Raw genomic sequence first — 27,992 nt, 5'->3', positions numbered from 1 at the left:
TCATGGAACTGAATTTGAAAATCTTGGATTTATTGAGTTTTGTAATTCTAATGGTATTAGCCATAATTTTTCAACACCTAGAACCCCTCAACAAAATGGAGTTGTTGAGAGGAAAAATCGAACTTTAGAAGAAATGGCTAGAACCATGCTTTGTGAAAATAATTTGCCAAAATATTTTTGGGCAGAAGCCACAAATACTGCTTGTTATGTTGTAAATCGAGTAATGATTAGGCCAATTTTAAAGAAAACTCCATATGAAATTCTCAAAAATAAAAAGTCTAACATTAGCTATTTTCATCCTTTTGGATGTAAATGTTTTGTTTCAAACAATGGTAAAGAAAACCTTGGCAAATTTGATGCTAAAAGTGATGAAGGAATTTTTCTGGGTTATTCCTTAAATTCTAAAGCTTATCGTGTATTTAATAAAAGAACTTTAGTTGTAGAGGAGTCTATACATGTTGTTTTCGATGATAATCTCCTTCTAAGGAAGGATTCTTGTGTTAATGATGATGTAGGTATTGTACAAACAAATGACGTTAGACATGATGTTGGAGAATCATCATCAAAGGAAGAAACAGAGGATGAGGAAACTCATGATCCCCTCGAGAATCCAACCATTGAAGAAAGGGAAGTATCTTTTCCAAGAGAGTACAACTATGTCAAGGATGGTGAAATTATAGGTGATCCATCAAAAGGGGTAACTACTCGATCTTCTCTTAGAAATATCTGTAATTATGTTGCATTTATTTCATGCATAGAGCCTAAGAACATCAAAGAAGCATTAAAAGATGAACATTGGATTATGGCTATGCAAGAAGAATTAAATCAATTTGAGAGAAGTAAAGTATGAACATTAGTTGAAAGGCCTAGTAATAAATCTACTGTAGGTACTAGATGGGTTTTTAGAAATAAACTTGATGAAAGTGGTAATATAGTGAGAAACAAGGCTAGACTTGTTGCTCAAGGGTATACTCAAGAAGAGGGCATAGACTATGATGAAACATACGCTCCTGTAGCTAGGATGGAAGCAATTAGAATGTTATTAGCATTTGCATGTTTTCATGAATTTAAATTATATCAAATGGATGTTAAAAGTGCATTTTTAAAGGGTTTTATAAAAGAAGAAGTGTATGTGAAACAACCTCCAGGTTTTGAAGATTCAAAATTTCCAGATCATGTTCTTAAATTGACTAAAGCTCTTTATGGTTTAAAATAAGCTCCTAGAGCTTGGTATGAAAGATTGTCAAATTTTTTAATTGAAAAAGGTTTTTCAAAAGGAAAGGTTGACACTACATTGTTTTTAAAGCATAAAGGTAAAGATTTATTAGTAGTTCAAATTTATGTTGATGATATAATATTTGGTTCTACTAATGATGTTTTTGCCAAGAATTTTCTAAGCTAATGCAAAGTGAGTTTGAGATGAGCATGATGGGGGAGCTCTCATTTTTCTTGGGACTCCAAATCAAGCAAAGAAAAGATGGCATCTTCATTAATCAAGCTAAGTACGTCAAAGATATGCTCAAGAAGTTTGGATTGGAAAATGGGAAACCTCATGACACTCCAATGATCTCTTCTACAAAGCTTGACTTAGATGAAGGAGGTAAATGTGTGGATGTTAAATTATATAGATCCATGATTGGCTCATTGCTTTATCTAACCGCAAGTAGACCGGATATTATGTTTAGTGTTTGCTTGTGTGCTAGGTTTCAATCATGTCCTAAAGAATCACATTTACTAGCCGTTAAGAGGATCTTTAGATACCTTAAGGACTCTCCTAGTATAGGTCTTTTGTATCCTAGAGACTCTAGTTTTAGCTTGCATGCCTTCTCTGATGCAGATTATGGAGGATGCAAATTAGATAGGAAAAGCACATCCGGTACTTGCCAATTCCTTGGAAATATGCTGATTTCTTGGTTTTCAAAGAAACAAAATTGTGTTGCATTATCTACCACTGAATCGGAATACATTTCTGCCGGTAGTTGTTGTGCACAAGTTTTATGGATGAAACAACAACTTTTTGATTATGGAATTGAAGTAGGTACCATTCCTATCAAGTGTGACAATACTAGTGCTATTTGTCTCACTAAAAATCCCATCCAACACTCTAGAACTAAGCATATTGAAATAAGACATCACTTCATTAGGGACCATGTCACTAAGAAAGATGTAGTTCTAGAATTTGTTGATACTTTGCACCAATTAGCGAATATTTTTACAAAACCCTTAGATAAAGAAAGATTTTGGACACTTAGGAGAGAATTAGGTTTAACTGACCTATCTTCACTTAGTGTTTAAAATATTTTAGCACTTTTAAATAATATTGAAAAATGCTTATAATAATAATTTTTGATTGCATTCTTGCTATTAGTTAGGGGGAGTTTATAATTCTTAGTGAAAATTAATTTTATGTTCAAATAAAGTTTGAAGATTAATTTGATTGATTGAACATAATTAATTTTTTATATATGAGTTGCCATTACCATTAGAGCCAAATTATTTAGCATTTTAAGTGTTTAAAACGGATTTTTGACATTTTTGTGCTTCATGCACTGATGCATTTAACAATGCATCGATGCATACTTGAATATGCATCGATGCATAAGACCATGCACCGATGCATCCGTCGGGTTTTAGGTTTTAAAGGCTTCATCTTCTTTATTTTTCAAAACCTAAACTCTAAACTTCTCACGGCCGTTCGTCCCCCTCTCACCCTAAATCTCCATTTTGCTCAAAACCTTCGGGAAATCATCGGATTCTTCAAGATTTTTATCCTACAAACCTACTACAATCATTAAATCGCTCAAAACATCTCCACATTCCCCTCAATCCGAATTTTTCAAGGTAATTTTTCAAAAACTCTATTTTATTAATTTTTGAACTTAGGACTCGTTTAGATTAGTTCTAGTTTGAAATAATTATCGGGAATTGGTTATATGATGATTCTAAACTAGTTTCTACAACGAATTTCATCAAAAACACATAATTTTTCAAAATTAAAATTTCGAATTTAAAAAAAAAATTAAAATTAAGTGATAGTTTTGATTTAATTGTGTTGTTTTCATGAAAACTATACATATTATGATATTATTTTAAAATAGTTTTCAAAACTTTGCCCATTAGGATTATGTTAGAGAACCTTGAATTATTGAGGACTCATTTGAGTTTTGGGATTGTTTTTTGTGCATACATGTGTTTTTAAATTGCAGGTGATATTTCTTTTCCGATTTCCCTAACCATGTCTAATCCCAAACGCCCTAGGTCATCCTCGAGTCGGTCTCACCAAAATCGTCCTCCCGCTCCTAGACCTCAAAATCCATCCAATATTCCTTCATCCCTCATTAGTACTTGTTTTAACATGCCTGAAAACCGTAGGGATGAATTGTACTCTAGGTACATGAACTCCTTCCAATCCTATCGTATTAGGGAAGAGCGTATTCCTTCTCTACAAGCTATGATAAAACTTGAATTTGAATACCTCTCAATTCTTCGCCGATGGAAGTTTGATAAACTCTTTTCTCTTCAACCCATCGTCTTTCACCAACTTGTCCGCATCTTTTATTCCAATGCGGTTTGTATTCAGAACACAACTCAGTGCGGTACTATAGCGATTAGATCCTATCTTTTAGGACAATATATCACTATTACTTCTGAATCTATCGCATCTCATTTTGGTTTAGATGACGAGGGTTTATTTAATGAGAAGGAAGATGTGGAATATCCATATCTCCCTAATGCTAGTGTCAGTACCTTTAGGCCTCACCACGATCGATTTCTTCACTTAATGATCTCTTGGTGGTTTAGACCATCCGCAGGTCGGTACTCCACACTACGTACTACAGACTTATGGTGGATGCACTGTATAAAGAACAAAAAGAAAATCAATTTTCCACATATTGTCTTTAGTGCGCTTGTCGATATCATAAACTTCATTCCCTCAAAGCATGTAGAAACCCTACCTTATGGTTGTCTACTAAGAAATTTGTTTATCAAACTCGGCCTAGATGTCTCCCTTGACAATCCTATCCCGCTCCAAAACCCAATCAATATCACATCCTTAAAGAAATCGGATTGGAAATTGGATGAGAACACCAGACTATGGTCTTTTCGACCCGGTAAGCAAACCCCGGGAGCTAGTTCTTCACGAGCTGCTCCTAGTTATTCTCGTGCTCCTCCTCCTCCTCCAGCTCCTGACGCTGATGATGATCCAGAGCTTCAAAGGATTATGAGAGATATTGATGAGGAAGTACCAGCTCGGCAAGATGATCAAACGCCACCTTATTTCCGATCTTTTCTAGAGTCGTTTGATCTACGTTTTGCCTCCATTGAGTCTACGATTTCTGAGTTTCAAAGGGAGATGCGTGATCGTATAGATGCTCTGACTCTTGAAGTTCGAGCTCATTATCCTTCTCCTCCCGATCCTCCGATGGAGTAGACTTGCTTGTCATGTTTTCTTGTTTTTAAAACTTGGATTGATTTTGATTTTTGTGCTTTGTTTGGTACTTTGAACTTGATTAGTTGTTGGATGTTTGTTTGAGGATGCTTGAACTTATTATATATATTTGGTTTGACATTTTAACGCTTTCTGTTTATTAATTTTGCATCATTAGAAATTTATGACCAAATTATGCCATTTCACATTTTATTATGAATATTGTTTATGAAAACTAATGACTAATCTCTCTTTTGATTGTGATCTTAGCAGCTTATTATTAATAAATCAATTGGCTAATGTTTTTCAAAATTCTTGTTTAAAACGTTTTTATAGAGTCTTTTTGATTTAACAAAAAGTGGGAGAAAATTTAAGATGTGCTATAGTAAGGGGGAGTAAGTTTTTCAAAATCGATTTCAAAAATAATTTCTTAAACAAATCTTAAAATTATTCAAATGTTTTGTTATATCAAAAAGGGGGAGATTGTTGAAAACATTTTTGATATTTCGATATAACAAATTAAGTTAAATGAATTTTAAGATTTCATAAATGATTTTACAAATTTATATTCGATTCAATTAACCGAATATCAAATTATTACTCCAAGTTTTTCAAGATCAATTTTAATCCTTACTAAATGTGTAAAATTGTGATTTGTACTTAAACTATTTTTGAATCAATTTTCACAAAGTATTTTGAACAAAAAACAAGCCTTAAATCAATTATTCAAAAGGCATGCACCGATGCATCAGTCCATGCATCGATGCATCGATGAATTAATTGAACATCGAATGCATTCCATGCACCGATGCACTCTCCATGCATCGATGCACTCTGAATATTTTCAAAACATTGAATGCATTTGATGCATCGATGCACAAGCCATGCATCGATGCACCAGGCTATTTTTCAAACATCGAATGCATTTCATGCATCGATGCACACTTGGTGCACCGATGCATCAAGTGTTCCAACGGTCAAAATATTTAAATTTTACACGAATACACCGATGTATCCTTGATCATGCATCGATGCATGAGACGCTCCACCTAGAAAAATTAATTGTTTTTACACTTAAACGACTCTATTGACTCCACTAATTATCACCAACATTCAGAATTGATTCAAGGGGTATTTAAACAAGTTCTGAAGCCATTGATCAACAATAAGAAACATCAAGCAACTAGAATCAAGAGAGAATCAAAGAGAAAGCATCAAACCTCAAGTTTGAGCATTTCAAGCCTATTTTTCATCCAATATTCATTTGCTTTCAAGAACACTTGTACTCAATTGTATTTATCTTTGAGTGTTCTTTTCTTTGTTCTAGAATTGTGCAAACATCTTACCTTGTGAGGTTTTCTTGTAAGTTTGCAAATTTGTAATCTTCTCTTTGGGAAAAAGAGTGTTCTCAAGAGTTGGGGTATACTCTTGAGGGATTTTGTAAGGTTATCTCTTTGGCCTCAAAAGAAAGAACAAATTAGTGAATTTGTTGGAAAATCCTTAGTGTTGATAGCTAAGGTAGTGGACGTAGACTTTGTTTGAGAAAGTCGAACCACTGTAAATCGCTGTGCAATTACTTTCAATTTTCTGCAAAAACATCCACCGAATTTTTAATTGCCAATTCACCCCCCTCTTGGCCGATTCCGTCGATCGATTAACTCAACAACATAACATGGGCATTATCATTTATAACAGTTCACATCACTTGTATCATATAAACATGTAATCTCATAACTTATTATCATGTAGCTTGTATAACATTCTTATATGATCTAATAGATCATTGTGTAACATTCTTGTATGATCTAATAGATCCCTTTTCATATAACCCATATCACATAAGGTCATATCATATCACATATATCACATATATCACATATGTATGTAATCATGTAGATCGTCTCATATAGCTTATATCATTTCTCTTATAATCACATGTTTTTTCTCTTCTATCACATACCACATGTATGTGTAAACATATATTTCACATTATATATCATGTATTATTCAAGTATATTCACATGTTACATGGTTATGTCTTCTCATAAACATATATTCACATGTTCACATAGTCACATAACTTATATTCTTTCTCACGTAGTCACATAAATCCATGTCAAATAACATATATCACAAGTGCATGTAATCACGTAGATCATATCATATGGCTTATATCATATTCTCATGTGTTTACTTAGTTCAATTTCACATATCGCATATACATGTAATCATCTATCTGATGGCAATTATGCTTACCATAAATCCGGAATGCCATATATGAATCAATATAAATAATAATAATAACATGCAACAAGTTCAAAATCCAAGGAATAGCATTATCTTCATGAAATCCCCAATTTAAGGAGGAAAAATTAGAATTCAAGAAGTTGGCAAGACCAGAAGAGGTTTTCGCATAAGGTGTGGGCAAGGCTTATTCATTCTGAGCTATAGCAAAAGAAGTCTTCAGTTAAGGCATGGGCACACCTTAATGGTCCGTATAACAATGCTATATAACTTATCTCATAGTTTTACATAATCACTTATATCACATTAATTATATATTATTTCCATGTATTTACTTAATTCAGTTTCACCTAGCTTGTCACATAGGCATGTATTATCATATATTAGATTCACATATCTTATATTTTATTCTCATATGTTCACACCAATCATGGTCACATAGAATAACATGTCAGACATATCACATAGCTGATATAATATTTTTATACATTCATGTAATTCAGTATCACATATGGCATAACTTATATTACATGTTCCTATAATCACTTATGGAATCATATATTCAAACATCCATGTATAATGTTATGCATGCATCTCAAATCAAATAACATTAATTTAGGAGTCACTTCTTACCATAGTAACTCCGTCACTGGCTCATCAGCATCCAATGTTTATTCTATAACATAAGTACAAATTAAATTTGCACTCACCTTGACACTTTATATATCCAAACGACATTCCTCAATATAATCCACAACAATCCTTTTATACTTGACTTGTCTTAGTCACAAATCAATCACAATCCATACAAATCACAATTTCATAATAATATATATGTTAGTATTGTACTAACATAAACACATCCACAACAAATCCATAATATACTTGAAACTCATTTTCTATCAAATTACTTAACACTTAATAATTCCTTTTAACATTGGTACCAACCTTTCCAATTTATACAAAATGGTCATTCACCATTTTATCACTTAAATTTTAAATACCACAAATTCCTGTACTGGAATTATTACCAACCAATTACTTTTACAAAGGTACAATTACCTTTAAACACCCCAACTATGTGAATGTTGCACTTAAATCTCCAATCTTTTCAAACTTCCAATATGGTCATATTTCACATCTAAATGCTCATTTCAATCCCAAAACAATAATTTCTAGCATAGTACTTCAACTATTAAACAATTATACAACCATTCACAACTTTTCCAAAATTATCGAATTAATCCCCCATCTTTTAAAAATTTATAAAATGGTCCCCAAATTTTTCTAAGGCTTGTAGAATACTTCCTACATCATTTCCAGACCTTATATAATTTTCCATAATTTTCTCACTCAAATACATCATGGCTGAATTTTCAAAGAATAACTTCTGTAAAGATTTAACATGTTTTTACCATAAATCAAGCTTGAAAATGAATCTACAACTTCTAAATCATCAAGATTTATTATCAATTTCATGAATCCTATCATGAACATAAACCCTTAGATTTGGGATCTTTGAAATCCAACAATATTAGAAAGAAATATTGGTACCAAATGATAGCGTTTTTCGCGTAGATCTATTTCACGACATAACTCAAATTCCAAAGGAATTGGCTCAAAAATTGAAAAAAATGTTTCTTACCTTGGAAGAAGCTCACGTTATTGCTGCTGGAAGATGAAGAAATTCATCTTACAATTCTTATCTTTCTTTATTAATAATGAATTAAAAATTCATGAAATGTCAAATTACCACTTTACCTTTGAAATTAAAATATCTATACTAATTTACCCTTAATGAACTTGATATTTACATTAATACCAAGCCAAAACAACCTTATCATCTTCCAATAGTCAAATATGAACAAACTATTTTCCCATTTTACCATTTTTCCCTTGCAATTTCCAAAACTCACAATTCTGCCACTTTAATCCAACAGTCCAAATTAAACATGGAATTAAACCATTAAATATTATTTCCAACATTTTAAAAATGTGAAAATAATATATTTATTTCCATATTTTCGAGACCAATTGTAACTTTTTTAAATTACTATATTGGTCCCTAAAGTTTTCCAAGTTTATACTTTGGTCACCAAACTTTACAAAATCTTATAATTTGATCACTAACTAAATTCATTTATGAAATAAAATTATTTTTGGGAAAAATACCATTTAGATCTTTAAACTTTTCCCATTTTTTACTTTGACCATGAACCTTTTAAAATTTATATTTTGGTCATTAGTCCTCTTTTTGGGATGTTACAATCATACTAACATTTGAATTTTTGCTTGTAGCTTAGTCCAAGTTTGTCGAGTTTTTTTCCATATATATTTTTTGAGTCAAATGTAGGTACGTTCCTCCTCACACACATCATGTGCATTTGCATAACATAAGCTCTAAACACGAGTTTCGTTCCAATTAAGTCGGGGTGAATGCTTTACTCTCGTAAGAATTTATTCTTCGTATGAGTTTTAGCAAATAACTCATGGGATACATAACTTATACATTCGTAGGGATTTATTCCTTGTATGGGTATAAGGCAGTGAATCCCCTCGAATTGAACTCGTTCCATTCCAAACTTGTAATGGGTGATGATCGAGGGTTTGGCAGCCCAAGGGGGCACCGACATCAGGGATAATTCGAGTACCCTTTTTCCTTATAGATTCGAAACCATGCATATAGTGAACCGTAGAACGGTCACCCTAGGTATAGACATATCGAACCTCTATCCATCAGTAGGTACCCAAACTAAGTGTACACAAAGGAGGAGCATTTCTAAACCCTTATCTTTTACTTTAAATTCATAGAATATATTTTCTTTTCGAATAAAAGCATGCGAACTATATACCATGTTGTCATGATCAATTTCTTGAAAATTATCATTGTGGGTAGTAGCATGTCTGGGTAGGATTACTATCTAATAAAAGCATGCTCGGGTAGATATCATGAAAGGGTAGGTATTTTATTCATCTTTGAATAACATTTTTATCTGTATCGATTATCTTACATGTACACTAACTTATTTCTTTTGTTTGTGTTATTTTTATCCTTCTTTGCATTGCATTTTCATTGCCATAGCATAATGCAAGAGTGTTGATCTGCAAAGGGATACTAAAGTGGAAATTTTCTCCAAGAAGATATAAAAGTTTTCAGTCAAACAGTCGTATACACAAACATGCACCAAGGGCGAAAAGAAGTTCAGAATACCAGAATGAGACTTGCTCGAAGATCGTGCAATATTAGGGACTGAAATGATGATCCACTGATTCGAGGAGTAATCCAACAATGGAGTATCATCTATGATCATTTCATTGCTAGCCATCAAGGAGCGACAAACTGACTTCAGTACCGCCGAGGCATTAATGGAGTTAGTTTACAGAGCATTGAGGGGCATCAAAGATCTGAGACGAACCAGTAAGCTCGACGATCGTGCAACATTCAAAACTAAAATTATGATTCATTGATCCGAGGAGTAACACATCAGTGGATTCTTATCTATGATCATCTAATCGCTAGTTATCAAGGAGCGACACACTGACTTCTGCACTGCACGGGGCATTAACTGAGTTAGGTTACAGAACTATTGGGGCATCATTTTCGAAGATGATGATCTAAAACAAAATAGTGGCCCACTTCAGACTTAACCATTTAATCAAAGACATGTCTTTAAAGTGGTCTGTCTTGTATTGTGAAAGCTTTTATCACTGGTGAAAGTTATTCTACGATATTCATCGTTGGGAACAATATTTTTGCATCTACATCTGCATCTTTGCATTTTGCATCTGCATTTCATTTTTAAGCATTTTCATAAAAAAACATATTCATGGAGGATTCTATAAAGTGGTCTAACCACGTGACACCACATAGAAGCAAGAAGATGAAATCAATATAGTGAGAGCTTGTTTAGCTGGTTGTAAGACTGAGCCTTCTAGGATGATCTGAGAAAAGAGTCCCCATATACTAAGGATTACGATGTTAATCTCGTGTACAACTACCACATAGATAGCTCTAGACATTCCTTTGATAACTGTAAGGCACTAAAATGCAAGATCCAGAACCTGATGAATTCAAGGGCATAGACAATCGAAGAAGGATGGGGCATTGCAGCTACCATTTGCATTGAGAGCATTATTTTGTTTGAAATCGTTTTTGTTTTTTCTTTTATATTTGTTTAATCTTTTAAATGACTGAATTTATGTTACATTCTAAGGTGGAATAAATGAACGAGTTTTAATCTTTAGTTCTTCGAATATCGAATGAATTAAGGATTCTTTTAATTTTTCAAGAATTATGAATTTTTGACATATGGTAAAATTAGACCTTTATAAAATCACAAAATAAAATACCTTGATTCTTTACCCAAAATAACTCATGATCATTACCAAAAGACCAAATTTTTACATTATATTTCCTTGATACACAAAGAGTCATACCCATACCTTTGAGTCAATAAAGTCACACCATCATCATTTTTAGACGTAAAACCAACATTTTTACCAATAAAACCTAAGGCATTGAGTACAAGATGTTCACTTGAACATGAACCTTCCTACCAGAAGACACAACTTGGGGCATCTCGCATCAATTTTCTAAAGTTGAGCTTGAACAATTGAGGCATGTTGGGAGCAAGAATAAAAAAAAGGAGAATTAATTTGAAATAATTCTATCATGCATTAATTACATTTTTTTCATGTGAATAAAATTAATCCTGAAAATCTATCCCCATGGGGATATCTCTTTTACAAAGACTTCCTTGTATAAGATGATGAACGGATTTGTTTCATTTATCCATATATGTATATATATCCCTTGTTGTCCCATTTTGAGCCTATAGTATTTTTCTTCTGATTAAACCCTAACTAAGGATCACTCTTCACACTGGGGGGCAAGGTGGAGGAAATCTGCTCGCATGAGTGAAGACATCAAATCAGAGGAGACACCGAAAGGTGAACCAAATGTCAAGTGAAAAGATCAAATCAAAGCAGAGAGAAAAGCAAAGAACAAAAATCAAAAAGAAAAGAAACAAAGAGAAAATAAACAAAGAAAAAGGGACAAGAAGCATATGCAAAGATTCCCTAAAGTCAAATGTCGCATCAAGCATCAAACTATAAGATTGATCAAGCATAATCATTCTAGAATCACTTCACTTGAAGATCATAGAGCATCAAGAGAAAGACATACTAGCAGGTTCAAGTTGAGCAAGACAAAATCGAAGATATCAAAATGAATTGATCCTTGGTTCAATACCCTGAAACACTTGTTTGGGCCTATTTATCTTTTCTTTCATAACCGTGAACCATGGCCTACATTAAGTGCCTTAAAAGTCCCTTCTAATCATACATGGATTTCTAAACAAAAGAGATTATCTTCATATTTCATCCCGCACATTAGGATTAATCTTTATTTGCAAAAGGTTTTCTAAAATCTTTAATGCTTGATAGAGAAAAATAACAAAGGGGGTTCAAGACATAAATTTTGAATAACGTCTTGAAACCAAATGAGGATTCGAGTTGAAAACCTAAAAAAGCGGCTTGAATATACAAATTCTTTGATAAGACATCGTATAATCCGAGTGTGACCATGAGAGCTGGGAGTCGGAGAACACTTCCAGTAGAGGAGTATACAAGCTACCCCATCAAATCAGTGAGCATCAAAGAAACAAGAATGCCAAACCTTTGACCAAACGCAATAACCTGAGACATTTTACCCTTTCCTTACTTAATCATTTCCCAAAGATAGCTTTGATCTTGACACTTGTCAAATAGCTATAATTTGTTGAAGGTTTAACAGTGTAATTATTTTTTTTGATATCCAATGAACTCTTGTTTTATAACTTGTTAATTGTAAAACATAGAAAGGAGCAATATTTTCAAAATTTTTGATTAAACATTTTTCAAAAAAAAACTTTTCTAATTGATATTTTCAGACTTTTGGAAATGAAAGGAGAAGAAAAACACTTTTCAAACATGACAATCTCTCTGGAGTAGATCTTGGTAGTTGACAGGTGGCTATCAGACACAAAACTCATGCCTAGAATCAGAACTGAAGCAATAGATGAGGAACAATAAGGGCATCTTTGAAGTTTCAACATCAAATGTTGGGGCATATTTTGAGATTCAACATCGAATATTGGGGCATCATTGTGGATTCAACATCCTGATGCGAATGATCAGATCTTCTGAAGGCATTTGCTTCACCAGCAGGAACAAGCAGACTATCAGTATCCTTTGATGTTGTTTCTCTTAAAAAAATAAATTTTGTCTCACTTGAGATAATTTCTCAAAACAAATTTCGTCTCGCTTAAGACAATTTCTCTCTGAGATACAAATTTTGAGTTTGTTTCACTTGAAACAAAGTTGATCTCACATGAGATTGTTCTCAAAATAAGTTTTATCTCTCTTGAGACAGTTTCCTTTGAAAATCTTTGAGTCTGTTTCTTTGAAAACAAAATTTTGTCTCTTTTGAGACAGTTTTTTTTGAAGAAAAACCTTTGAGTTTGTTTCACTGAAAAAAACAATTATCTTTGAGATTATTTTTCTTGAAACAATTATTATTTTCCTTGAGATTGTTTCTCATGAAACAACAAAAATATTTGAGATCGTTTCTCTTGAAACAATTCTTATTTTCCTTGAGACAATTTCTCGTAAAATACCCATCTTTGAGACTGTTTCTATTGAAACAAATATCTTTGAGATTGTTTTCCTTGAAACGAATTTTGTCTCTTTTAAGACAGTTTCTTTTGAAACACCTATCTTTGAGTTATTTTATATGAAACAAGTTTTGTATCCCTTGAGACAGTTTATTATGAAATACCTATCTTTGAGTTTGTTTCCCTTGAAATAAAATAAACAACTTTGAGATAGTTTTCCTTGAAACGAATTTTGTCTCCCTAGATACAGTTTCTTCTAAAACACTTAATCTTTGAGTCTATTTCCATTGAAACAAAACATATCTTTGAGTTCTTTTCCTTGAAATGAATTTTATCTCTTTTGATACAGCTTCTCTTAAAGCATCATCTCTGAGTCGGTTTCTCTTGAAACCATCAACCTTAATAACTAGGCATCCTCATAACGTAGGAACCGTGTTATCACATGGTCAAGAGTCATCGCATATGAGCAGTACCATCCCCTGGCCAAGACTCATCGCATATGAGCAGTGTCAACCCTTGATAACCATCTATCCTCATCACGTAGGAACCGTGTTATCACCGTTATATGGTTAAGACTCATCTCATATGAGCATTACTATCCCATGGCTAAGACTCATCGCATATGAGCCGTGTCAACCCTAGATAACCAAGACTCATCGCATATGAGCAGTGTTATCACCCTTAGATGGCCAAGATTCATCATAGTATGAGCAGTGTCATCCCTGACCAGATCTCCTCATCACGTAGGAGTCATGTCACCCTAGATAATTAATCGTCCTCATCACGTAGGAATCGTGTTATCATTCCTAAAGATGGCCTACCATCCTCATCACGTAGGAACTATGTCATCCCCCTACAAGACCTCCTCATCATGTTGGAGCCCTGACACCTCTAGATAACCAGTCGTCCTCATCACGTAGGAACCGTGTTATCATCCCTAAAGATGGCCTGCCATTCTCATCGCGTAGGAACTGTGTCATCCCCCGACCAGACCTCCTCATCACATAGGGGTCATGTCACCCCTAGATAACTAGTCATCCTTATCACGTAGGAACCGTGTTATCATCCCTAAAGATGGCCTACCATCCTCATTGTGTAGGAACCGTGTCATCCCCCGACCAGATCTCCTCATCACGTAGGAGCCGTGCCACCCTCAGATAACCAACCGTCCTCATCACGTAGGAACCGTGTTATCACCCTTCTTAAAGATGACCAAGAACTTTTCATCACGTATGAGCAGTGTCATCCACTGACCAGATCTCCTCATCACGTAGGAGCCGTGTCACCCTTAGACGACTCGAACTCTTCATCACATATGAGCAGTGTCGTCTCCAACAACAAACAACAAATCTCAAAACAAAAAAAGAGAATCAGACAAAAATTGGTTATCTTTTTCTTCTTTTCCCTATTCTTGTTAACACAATAATGTGCAAAGTGGGGCAGTTGTAGACACCCGTTTTTGTCCGGGTTTAAAAAATATTATTATTATTATTACTACTACATTTTATGCATGCTCCATAAGTAGACCCGACTTGAGGACCCGGTAACCTGACCCGAACCAGCCCAAATCGATGCGTGAGCTATCGTCGAGCCATCCCAAAGCTACAACGTCATCAACCTACATCAATAGTACTCAAGAAAATACCCAAATCAGCCAAAATCTGCAAAAGTCAAAAGCAAAATTATACCTAACCCACTACATCAACATCTCACTATAAAGAAAGAAAAAAAAACAAGGAGATTAGGTAAGTGTAAAAAATCAAAAGAGGACCATTCGGGAGAAAGAAAAAATAGAAATTGAGGGGTAAGCATTCGAAGAGAAAAAAATTAGAAAAAAAGATTCGAATAAAAAAATAACAGAAAAAATATCAATCTTCGAAATAAAAAATTAAGAGGAAGAAAATTTTACTTTTTGCTTTAGATCTGCTCCGATCTAGCCACTGTCTCGAAAATCCGACTCTGAATTCGTTCTCAGGGCCACAAAATGAGTCGGGTGGTATCTTCTTCTCTCTCCTCCGATGCTGGCGGACGGCAGCCGACGCCGATCAGTGGTGACTGGCATGGTGACAGCTCACCGGTTTCTGGAAATTTGTTGAACTCCGATGGGAGCTCTTAAAACTCTTTCTGACTCTCTCTCTCTTGCTGTGAAATGAAGAAGGGGAAATGAGGGGTTGTGTGGGTTCATAACCCATAAAACGAGTATTTATACGGGCTACAAAACGACGTCGTTTTGAGCTAATCAACCAGTGTGTTTGGAGTTTTTGGGGTTAATATCGCATTTGATCCCTTTATTTTGTAAGGTTTCTATTTTCACCAGTGAATGAAACTTTTAATTTTTAATTCGAGTTCTCTGTTTCTTTTATATTTCATATTAGTCCCCTATGTCTGCTATTACATTTATTAAATATTTAGAGATTTGACTGATGATTTTGAGTAGTATTCATTTTGGTCCCTAGTATTGTTCAATATTTAAAATGGAGAAATTTATGCTTTAGGTCCCGAGTTTAGTCTTGTATTTATTTTAGTCACTGTTTGGCAGTTGGTTTAATTACTGTTGGATCCTTTATGTTTCTGGTTTATTTTATTTTAGTCTTGTATATGATTTATGGGTTATTTGTGTTTATCGTACCTGTATTTATTTTAAATTGATTACTGAGGCTTTGATTTGTTCATATTTATTTATTAAGTCCTTTAAGTTTCTATTTTTTCTATTTAGTCCTTTAACTTTCTATTTTTGCTATTTTAACCCTTTAAATTCCTGTTAATTTTATTTTAGTTATGTAAATACTTATATTTTGATGACTTCATTTTGATGTGTAATGTTCACTTATTTTTATTTTAGTCATTTATGTATGAATGTATTTTACATATTATGTGGTTATTTGCATTATGTAAATATTGCGTTTAGTTCCATTTAATGTAAGTATTTGTATTTTCAATTACATTTATTTCCATTATATTTTTTTTATCTATGTATGAAATATTCGATTTTATTTTCAAGAACACTTATGCGTAGAACGAGCGTGGAAAATACCACTTGGTCGAATTAGTGCGATCCAGTACGACATTTTAACGACATAGGAACTTGAAATAAGTCGAGTATACTTTACTAATTAAGTTGTTTAAATGATGCAATGTGTGTTATTTTAAGTAACAATTTACTTTATTTTATGTGAATATAAATTTTAAATTTCTTTAATTTTGATTCAATTCACGTTTTTAGTTAATAAATTTATTTTGTTGTATGTAATCATCAATATTTTATTTATATTCGATTCGCATATCAATGAGTGAATAATCTTTTAATAATAAGAAATAGTCGAGTTATTTTTTCCAATGGAGGATTGTTAATTTTGAGATTTCATTTTGAGTTAAAGAATTTTCTCTCATTAATTAATTCGAAGTAGAATAATTTATGTTCGATAAAAGGATCATATTTTAACTTTACATTCGATTTATTATTTCCACCATTTACGACAAGTGTAAGCGACACAATACTAATTTTGGGCGTTCTAGGGTGCTAATCCTTCCCCACGCGTAACCGACTCCCAAACCCGTTTCAATCGAATCTTTGTAAATGCAGACCGGTTTTTGTATTGAAAAACGATTTTTTTTAAAATTGTTTTTTAAAATGCGCTTTTAGTTATTCGACCTATCTAACCCAAAAGTCGATGGCGACTCCTATCTATTTTTCATCCAAATTAATTCCAAATCACAAATTTTTCCAAATTAAAATCATAATTGTTTTGAAAACAATAAATAATTGTTTCACTAAAAAAAAATGGTTATGACACATTGTATATCAGTATATGACTAAGGGAGTACAACATTAAATTGTTGAAAATGGAAGCAAGACTAGTACTAAACTTGTCTGCCTTGTTGAGACCAGGACGGGGGTCTGCTTTATGACGGATTCAGAGGTTAAAAAGGCATGATCCTTCTGGGCAAGCTTCTTTACCAGCATTATATTTTGTTGTACAAATTACACTGAAAATAAAACAAAATGAATCCAAATGATAAAAAGAAAAGATAATTAAAATTACCTCATCTCCGAAACTCTGTTCTTTGCACCCAAAACAATACAAAATTTACCTGAAAAACACAGTTTTTAAGTCAACAAAAAGCGAGCATGTGAATAAATAAAGTTAAATATCAAAAGAAACAGGACTTGTAATAATGCAGAGTTTAACGGCAACGTAAGTAGAGACCTTTTACCTTTAACAGAGAAGAGAGAAACCCTATTGCAGTTGACTGCAGGGGAGTGGCAACAGTGAAAGTGTGAAACTGATAAAAACAAACTAGGATAAACTACATATTTAGAACCTAAACTATCAGTTTTCATCCATTTTAGTACTTAAACTTTTATATTTTTCAAAACCATACCTAACATTTAGTTTTTTGTTTCATTTTAGTACCCACAATTAAAAACTTAATGTATTTATTACCTAAACTTTCAATTATTTCAAAATATCAACGTTAAATTTTGAACAGTGGTACTAAAAATGAAATAAAAACTAAACTTTAGATATGATTTTGAAAAAATTAAAAGTTTAATTTCTAAAATAGATTAAAACTGATAGTTTATATATTTTATACGTAGTTTACCCAGAAAAATAACTAGCTTGGCTTGGGCCAATGATAGGGTCCATTTATGGTCGAGGCTTAGTTTGGTTTGAGATGAACTAGCCCAGGTTTCTTTCAACCCATATCAACTAAAACCTAAATAGAACATGGATAAACATAAAATTTATTATTAGGGACAAATTTTTAAAATTTTAAGAGGATTTAAATTTTTAAGTATTAGAAGGTGAAAATATATTATCAATAAAAAGTATAAAATAAATATAAAATATATGATAATTTGAAAATTTCATAGGGATGATATATAAAGTATGGGTCATGTAATTGAGATTATCTAGTAATATTAGATATTATTTGATAATAATATAATGTATTTCATATTTAAAACTATTTATAAAACTAATCCCCTTATTTGATAAACCTAATCTGAAATCATATAAAAATTTAAAATATTTAAATAAAAAAAATGGAAAAACAAAAAAATATCTTATACAATTAAGAACTAAATAAAAAAAATGAAAGATGAAAGGGTCATTGTTGCCCCTATAGTAAATTCAAGTTATCATTTTCGTCCTTATAATTTTTTCACATCAATTTAGTTCTCGGAGTTGTCTATAGTATTCATCATAGCCTTCAAAGTTTGTTTTAACTCACAAAACTATTAGTCTTCTGTATTTTTCAACACCAATAATTTTCAGATCAACCAAATATTACTGACGTGGCTTTGACGTGACATTTATTAAAAAATAAATATTAAAATATTTAATAAATACACCGGTTAGAAAAAATCCTCAAAAGTTTGACATAATCCCGAGATCTAAATTATAAAAATAATTTTTAAAATATAATATAACACTATTACTTTAATAAATAATTAATATAATTTATAATATTTTTATTTCAATAAAATGTACCAATATTAATATTTTTTATTAATAAAATTATAAAAATAATATTTAATAATAAATAAATAAATTATTTTAATATTTTAAAAATAATAATATTAAGTTTTATGATAAATAATATTATTTATTGTATTTAATATTTGTAATAAATAATTTTTAAAAAAATCATCAACTAGTGAAAAAAAGGTTTAAACAACATATTCCAAATATCGTAAAACGTTTTCTAGAAAAATGTAATTCATTTTACGGAATTTGTTTTTTCGGAAAACGTTTTCCAGAAATGTAATTCATTTTCCAGAATTCAAATTAGAGTAATTCATTTTCCAGAATTCAATTTCCAGAAAACCAATTACAATCAAACAAACAAACCCTGAACAATAAAATTTTGAGAATTTGTTCTAACCAGTGTATTTAATAAATATTTTAACCTAATCTCTTAATCCAAAAACGCATAAGCCTCATAATTCTATTAGTAAAAAAACCGTCAAAGAACTTCGTGGGCTAGGATGAACACCATAGACAACTACAAGGACTAAATTGATGCAGAAAACGATAAAAGCGAAAATGATAAATCGGGTTTACTACATGAGCAACAATGACTTTAAGCCAAAATGAAATTATATATGCATTTTACAATGATATATATAGGAATATTTTGATTCAAATTTAGTAAAAATAGACATTGAAAATGAAAACGGAAGTAATAAAGAAATTAGAGATTTAATCTTAAAATTATCAAATTATTTAATTATATTTTATATTATTTGATTATTCAAATTTTATACTTTCAAATACGTTTCGAGCTTAAAATTTGAATTAATTTGAGTAACTCTAGTAACTTAAAATTCAAAAAGAAATTCAAAATTTTGGCCTAATCACTATACATTCTAAAATTGTATCAGAACACCCTTCAAAGACACTACAGTTGTAATACATTTGCATATTTTTAGTTGTATACATATATAATATAACATTATTGTGCTTCCCTATTGATTATCAGTTCACCATCCCAAGCTCACTGTCCTCCTTAATGCCCTCCTATTATTAGCCTTCCCCTTTGTAGATGTCGAATGCTTTCTCTTCAGAACCTGTTTAAAGAAAACTAACCCCTTAATACTCCGATGGATGTACCCAAAGCAATACATAATTGTTACAAAAACACGGATTTGTAACCCTAAACCGTCTTTCTCTAATCGCACACTTCAAACCACTAATCATATCTCTATTTATAGAGCTAAATAACTTGAGTATCAAGAAATCTATTTTAATACTAATATTTACTTTTAATCGAAAATTACCAGAAGAATAGAATAGTCGTGTACAGAATTCGAAGCACAAACTCTTAAGGTTTTATTTCTTCACAGAACTAGTCGTACTATAAACTTTTCGAATTGGATCAAAAATAAAATTTGGATCTTAGACTCTAACAATAATAATCATGGTTTGTTTCTTAGATATATAGAATGATCATTAAAAATATTCGATCAAGTTAGTAGTTACCTCTTCCTTTCGCCTTTTCTGGTTTTCCCCTGCTCAAAATTAAAGTCCAGAATAAGTTGTATTTATTGACCATATTTTTATGTAAAATTCAATTCAATTTTTAAAAGAGAGATTTGTTTACCACAAGTTGCTTCAGCTTTGCATTCTCCTGTTTGAGCTGATTCAACTCCAATTCCAGCTTCACTGTGTATGCCTGCAAACAACAATACATGACAGTTACTGGCATATTATCTCCATGGTACACTTCGGGTCATATTTCTTTGGCAAAATCGTTCACACACAAGCTATATATATAAAAAAAATAAACTTATATCGCCATGTGCAATAGGTATGAACCTGTTTCCTTGCTCGAGATCTTGCTGCCCGACTCTCGATTCTTGATCATTCGGCGTTGCCTCCTTTCCACTACCACCTCTGGTGGACCATCTATGATCCTCTTCTTGTTCTGAGCCGCAGCAGGATTTAACAAACTATCAGTCCCATTTCCATGTTGGGGACCATTTGAAGATTCCCCCATGATAGCTTTACTCTGTGTGAAAATTCTGCGGCATAGCCATTGCCGATGGCCAGGTTGTTTCCAACAATTTGGTGGGCAGGGAATCCTAGCCCCATCACATGTCCCATTCCAAAGTTTGCATCCATGCTTGCATTGTTATTTTGAGCAGGTGCCGACATTTTTTGTTGGGAAGACGCGGTCACATGCTCCATCCCGTAGTTTGAATCTAAACTTGGGCCATTGATCCAACTAGAGACTGGCTTGTTTCGTCGAGACGACTCTTGAACAACTCCTGCTTTGACGAGAAAATCTTCCAAAGTCATCTCTCCATGTGTGTGTTGCCGTTGAGGAGGTTTACGATCGACGATGTTGTTAGCTTTTCCTTGCTGTGGGTACTCCTTTTCAATCTCAAACCATACCTCATCGACCGTTTTCTTGCCAAGGGGGCTAGGGATGGAGAACGAGCCTTGTCTTTCTAAACTTGGTGTTGGTTGGCTTCCTATGCCTTTGCCCCCACCAGTTTGATCGAGTTGAGATGGGACTTGCTGGTTTTCCTCCACATTCCACAGGTTAGCAAGGAAATCATCCATGTTCATGGACCCAAAAGTCTTCACGCTCTGGAGTTCGATTTCGTCAAAAGTAAGCGAGAAAATGGAGGTCTGTTTGTTCGAGGAAGAACTCGGTGTTAATTCATCATGTGCTGATTCTGGTGCTTGTATTGGCGGTCCTGTTTTCTTGCTGCCGCCATAGGCAACACTTTCCGATTCCGAAGATGCTATCATTTACCATATAACACTGGGGATGAGATTATTATAGTATTAGTTCCTGTAATGGGAAACACGCTTATCATGCACACTCAATTCCTTTCATCGTGTTTATTAAATATACTGTCGGTGCATACATATGATTTATTGATAATAAAGTTAGTACGTCAAAGTATTCATTTTTTTACCTAAAATATTTTACTTACGTTGTTATGTAGCGGTGTAAATAAATAGAGTGTTCGGTGAATTGTTATTGAACCATTCGTATAATATTCGTTTATTAAGCTAAATAAATAAGTATGAACAAATTTTTATATCTATTTAATAAACAAAAGAACAAAAATGGGGTGTATTTGGTTCGTTTATGTTCACGAACAAGTTCGTTTATTTTTTATATGTTGAATATTAGTGAAGGTACATACTAAATTGAATATATTATGAAATTTGGAGCTTAAACTGTGAACCCTAAGAAGTTTGAGCACTAGTTGTGTAGTTTTACCATTCGTATAATATTTGTTTATTAAGCTAAATAAATAAGTATGAACAAATTTTTATGTCTATTTAATAAATGAACGAACACGAATAGGTGGTGTGTTTGGTTCATTTATGTTCACGAACAAATTCGTTTATTTTTTATATTTTGAATATTACTGAAGGTATATACTAAATTGAATATATGATGGAATTTAGAGTTTAAACTGTGAACCCTAAGAAGTTTAAGCACTAGTTGTGTAGTTTTACCATTTTCCCTATTATAATAATAAAAAAAAAACCTTTTCCCCTTGCTCTATTTTCGCTTTCATTCTAAAAGAAACATGTTCGCAAACGAAAAATGAACGCTAAACGAACATACCAACAAATATATTCGTGACCATTTAGACGGATATGTTCACGAACAAGTTTACGAACGTTAAATAAATAAATACGAACACGTTCAAAAATAAATAACGAACACAAATACGATATTAAAAAATTACCTTAAAAAATAAAATAACGAATACAAACATAACCTTGTTTATTCAAACTCGATTCATTTGCTCTCCTATGCATGTACTGCAATGACACCCGTATAAAAGAATAAAATACACGAGATCATTGGTATATATTCAAATGATTATTTTAATCATTAAATTTTTAAAAATTATACTGCATGTAAAAATAAAAAAAAATATCATTTTGGCCCATACAGTTAAAGAGATTAGTTTTTCATTAAAGTTTTGTTATAAATTTAAAATGATAAAAAAACATATAAATATCTTATAAATACAAATATCGTTTTTATATAGACCTTTGATGTATTTTTTTTAGAAATTAATAAAAAAATATTTAATATTTTAACTTTGAATAACATAATAGCTAATTTTCAAAACATTTTATTAAAAAATAACTAATAAAATATATGTTTATGTTTATATATATATATATATATATATATATATATATATATTCTTATTTGTTTCTTTTAAGAAAATATTACCACTGCACCGCTTGTGGTTAAATTGCAACAAATCAAATAAAATGATCCAAAAACATGTGCTTGAACCAGAAAAACTAAATCTTGTAAAGAAGAAACGAACACTACTTAATTTTAAGCAGGAGAAAAAAAAGGAGATTAATTCAATCAGGTAGTATTGGCGGTGAAAGAAGAAGAATGGCAACAGAAAATCATAGTTCAAGCTCTGTTACGGTGGAGAAACCAAAGCATCGACATGCAATGCAACCACGCAGATCAAATATACGAAGAAGAAGGGAGAACTTAAACCATACATGAAACTGGGAAAATCGTAGTGATAAACTAATTGAGCAATGCGATGTGCGAGGAATAATACCTGAATGGATACGAGCGAGTGGAGAATGTAGAGGGAAGCGGAAGCAAATTCACATGATTTATTTGATGTGATGGTGGTTTAATGTTGGGAGGAGGGAATCTGTGGAGTGAGCGTTGGTTGTTTTAGCAGAAGTGTAACTGCCATGGCCACCTTATAACAACAAATTTTCGAAAAATGGAGAGGTGTTGGACCAACACGGGAACATCTTTTGACCGTTTCCGCCACGTGTCGATCGTTTTCCTAAAAAAAATCCTTTCTCATGGACTGGAAGTCAAGTTTTCAGATACCCCTTACGTCACCTTTAGAATTTTATGAAAAGAATCAGAGAGTATTTTATTTATTAAAATTATTCTTATTTTATAAACTTTCTCGTAGTAATTTTATTTAGGAGTCCATCGAGCATGAGTTTCAGAGATCTGTCACCGTGAGTTTTCTATTTTGGGTTTAGGATTTTCAAATTGGATTTTTTTTCAATCCAAAAAATAATATTATTGGTGAATTTTGTGTTTAGTACTTAAATTATCAGTTTTTTGTCCGTTTTAGTACTTAAACTTTTAATTTTCTCAAAATCATACCTAAAGTTTATTTTTTGTTTCATTTTAGTACCCTTGTTCAAAATTTAACGTTAATTTTTGAAAAAAATATATGAAAGTTTAGGTACTAAAATGGACAAAAATTGATATTTTAGGTATTAAACGTGTTAAGTTTTTAATGGTGGGATACTAAAATGAAAAAAAAATAAACATTAGGTATAGTTAAAAAAATAAAAGTTTAGGTGCTAAAACAGACCAAAACCGATAATCTAGGTATTAAACGTGTTAAGTTTCTAACGGTGGGTACTAAAATAAAATAAAAATTAACGTTATATATGGTTTAAAAAAAATGAAAGTTTAAATATTAAAATGGACTAAAACTAATAGTTTAGGTACTAAATACGTAGTTTACCCTAATATTATTGAATAGTTCATCTGATCATGTTCACGATAAATAATGTTTATGTTATTGTGTCATTGAGAATTTAATAATATAATAGCGATTGAATATAAAACTAAAGTTTAATATTATAACTAAATAAACTAAAAGTTTGATATTATAAACGAGTTAATAGATAAAATTTGACAATATCTAATAAAGTTTATTTTATTTTTTAAATGAGTAATATTGATGGTTAAATAAGATGAGATGGTGATTAAATACGATTTTACAGTAACATAATGATGATAAACTAATTGATTGATTGTAATTCTTTTAATTTGAATTAAAAGTCATTGAGTGTGAAATAAGCATGGAGAGAAATAGGGAAAACTATTGAACCTATATTTTGGTATTACAAATAAGGACAAAATATTTTTGGACATAATTGAATTTTTGGACATAATTGAATTTATTTAAATGATTCAAAAATAATTCAAAGTCCACAAAACTTGAAAAATGTTTTCCAAGTATTTTTGACTTGATATACAACTTAAAATATTTTAGAAACTCAAAATAGGTCAAAATATACAATTTTTGGAGTAAGGTTTCAGAACCCCCTTTAAGGTTTCGAGACCTATGAGGTAGAATGCTCAAACGGTCAAAATTTCCTTATGGTTTCTAAACCCCTGGTTTTCGAAACCCCCTGACTGGGTTCTAAACCCCTTATTCCAACGATCATATTTTTAGAGGGTTTTGAAACCTCCTATAGTGGTTTTGAAACCATTGTGCAGAGAAGCTAAAATTGAGGGGATTAAAAGATTCCAATGACTCCAAAACATCCTGAATGATTAAAAACGACCACAAGCTCATTTCAGCATATAAAAACAACCCAAAGACACTTGAAGAAGGTGACTACACCTATCCAAGCTTAGAGATAAAGAGAAATGAGTTTTCATTCTTATATCCTTCATTTTTCTCTTGTACATAAATATATAAAGCTTAATCATATATCCTTTGTTTTATTCTTATGAGCTTAAATCTTTATAAACACCAACCTTGTGAGGTAGTCTTGTTTACCAATCATCATTTTAAAAAAGGGAAAGGTTTTAGTTGAGCCTAAGAAAAAAAAACTAGAGTTGTAAAGGTTACTCTTTGTCCTAGAAAAAGAAAGAACAAATTAGTGAATTGATTGAAATCCTTAGTATGGAGCTGAGGTAGTGGATGTAGACTTTGGTTGAGAAAGTCGAATCACTATAAATCTTGTGTTTAATTCTTATCTTTTATTGCTTCCACACCAAATATTTTTAAAGGCCAATTCACCCCCTCTTGACAGTTTTCGATTAATGGATCGAGCCTAACAATTAGAAATAGAGTAGGTCATAATCGATAGTTTAACAACCTTGTAAAGATCCTTGAAGCGCTCTATCAATTTCCTATTCAACTGAAAAGATGCCTTTCACTTACGACTCATTCTACATGAAGGACTCCCAACCGATCGACAAGCCTCTATACTTCAATGGAGCTAACTATAGTCATTGAAAGAACTTAATGAAACTCTTCATTCAATCTATTGATCTTAGAGCATGAGAGATGAACATGAATGACTGTTCTTCTTCAGAAAAGAAGATGAAAGAGTGGAGTTACCAAGAACAAAAGAAACTTCAACAAAACACCATAGCCATGCACATTTTATTTTGTTAAACCTGAATGCTTAACAAAAGAAAAAGAAATCATTTCTAAAAATAATTCATCTATTTTAAAAATGAAAAAAATGCTCACATTACCATTATCATTGTTATGATATACATATTTGTCCTATTATAAATAAAAAACATTTCATAATTACACAAGTATGAGTTCCTAAGCAAACTAGAGACATTGATACTAACCATTTAGGACCCAAAGAAATTTGGGTACCAAAATTTAAATGAATGTCTCTTGTAGGCATGTTGGAGCAAATGAAGTGAAATGCCAAGTTATGTGAACGCTCTAGCCACACAAAAGAATGATGGCTAAACACTAAACTTAATGTTTATTGATTTTTTATATTAACAGCCTATTGAGTTTTATGTATGCATGAGTATTGAGCATGAATGATTACATATTGTTTATTGTCTCATTTATGTTGAAAATATGTTTTGATGAACATGTTTTTAAAGTTTTTTTTAAAAGTTTGAGTTCAATATAATGATTTTTGGTCAAGATAAACTTTAATGTTTTAATGTTTTCTTCAAAATATATTGATCTTAATGTACCTTTATTGAAAACTATTTTTAAAACAAGTGATATCCTTGATTTATTGAACAATTTTAACATTTGGAATCACTTTAAGCTTTTGATGCCAAATTTGATAATGTTTTAAAATCTTTTTCAATTGGTTTCATTTTGGATGTTCATGCATATTTTCTTACTTGTAAATAATATATCTCTAACAATTGATATATATATCAAATGCATGACATTTTGTAGTGCTTTATGCATGTGCAATTCATTGTGCTATTTTTTTTGATATTGCATAAAATATGATAGTCTTGGATTTTTTACAAATCCAAACAAAGAAATTTGGGGCTGATTTTTTGTAGGTACTTTCTTCATCCTAAGATCAATCTACAGTCCAAAAATTCATGTCAATCGGACTTCAATAGACCCCTTAAAACCATCATTCAAGTTTTATCAGCAGATTTAGGGCTTATCATTGATGAATTTACAGAAAATTCTACAGAAGGAATTTTGCGCTAACAATTTCCATATTAAAACTAAACCTACTGAACGAAATTCATAAAAAAAATTAGAATATTTAGATATAAAAAACCCCCTAAAAAATGTTGCTCAAGTTGATCATGTGTTTTAGGTTTTTTCGGGTTTGGGTTTTCCAACTTTGTTATTGTTGTTATTACTTTAGGTTCCTTTGTCTTACCACTTCTTTGTTATTCTGCATCATCTAATGCATTCTTATCCTTGTGTTAGTAGGATTAAAATATTCTGCATAGTTCTTCTTCTTCTTCTTCTTCTTCTTCTTTTTCCTTGCATTCTCGCTCACTTGGAGTCATAACCTTTGTTTGACCTTTTAGAGCTTTCTAAGCACTTCTTCTCGTCTTTGTTAGCGATTGAACTCTGATACAAAAATTGAATGACTTCTTGGTAAGAGAGTTTTAATGAGTACAAGATCATATTACTTGATTCTCGATGTATTACTTCATTAGAGTGACTTGTGAGGTTTCTTGTTTTCTTTGATTTTTTTTTTCTCACTTTACATGTTGCTTTGAGTGTGTGATTTTCATGATGTTAGAGCCACCACAATTCTATGGTGTGGAAGGCCCACACAACTACTATGAGTGGGAAAGCAAGATGTAATTCACATTCCATGACTATAAGTATCCCGAAAATGAAAAAGTATATGTGGTTTTACATGGAGTCAGAGACAAGGACCTGTATAAAAATTGGCTCAAATGGAAGGTTTGGTGGTTGATGACTTTATAAGGTGAAATGGTGGACTAGAAAATGAAGATATAGAGTGGTTGCCAAAGTATATGGTGCGGTGATGGGCTTATGAATGAAAATGAATAAGGGTGGATAATATTTGAACAACTAAGGAAGAAACTATGCTAAAGAGCATAACACCACTTCTTATAAGTTGTTTAAGGGACAATAACAAATGAATTTGACCCTTTTGGTG

At 31.9% G+C, this 27,992-nt stretch overlaps 1 pseudogene; it reads right to left on the bottom strand.

Annotated features, from left to right (window-relative positions):
• Window positions 1-19,813: 19,813 nt before the first annotated feature.
• On the bottom strand, window positions 19,814-21,590 carry LOC120141385 (annotated as a pseudogene).
• Between the last annotated feature and the right edge of the window lie 6,402 nt (window positions 21,591-27,992).

Source organism: Hibiscus syriacus, unplaced genomic scaffold (genome assembly GCF_006381635.1).
Source record: "Hibiscus syriacus cultivar Baekdansim isolate YM2019G1 unplaced genomic scaffold, ASM638163v2 tig00002237_pilon, whole genome shotgun sequence".
NCBI classification, from domain to species: Eukaryota; Viridiplantae; Streptophyta; class Magnoliopsida; order Malvales; family Malvaceae; genus Hibiscus; species Hibiscus syriacus.
Note: the sequence above shows the minus strand (reverse complement) of the source record. Positions and strands in the feature narration are given on the sequence as shown.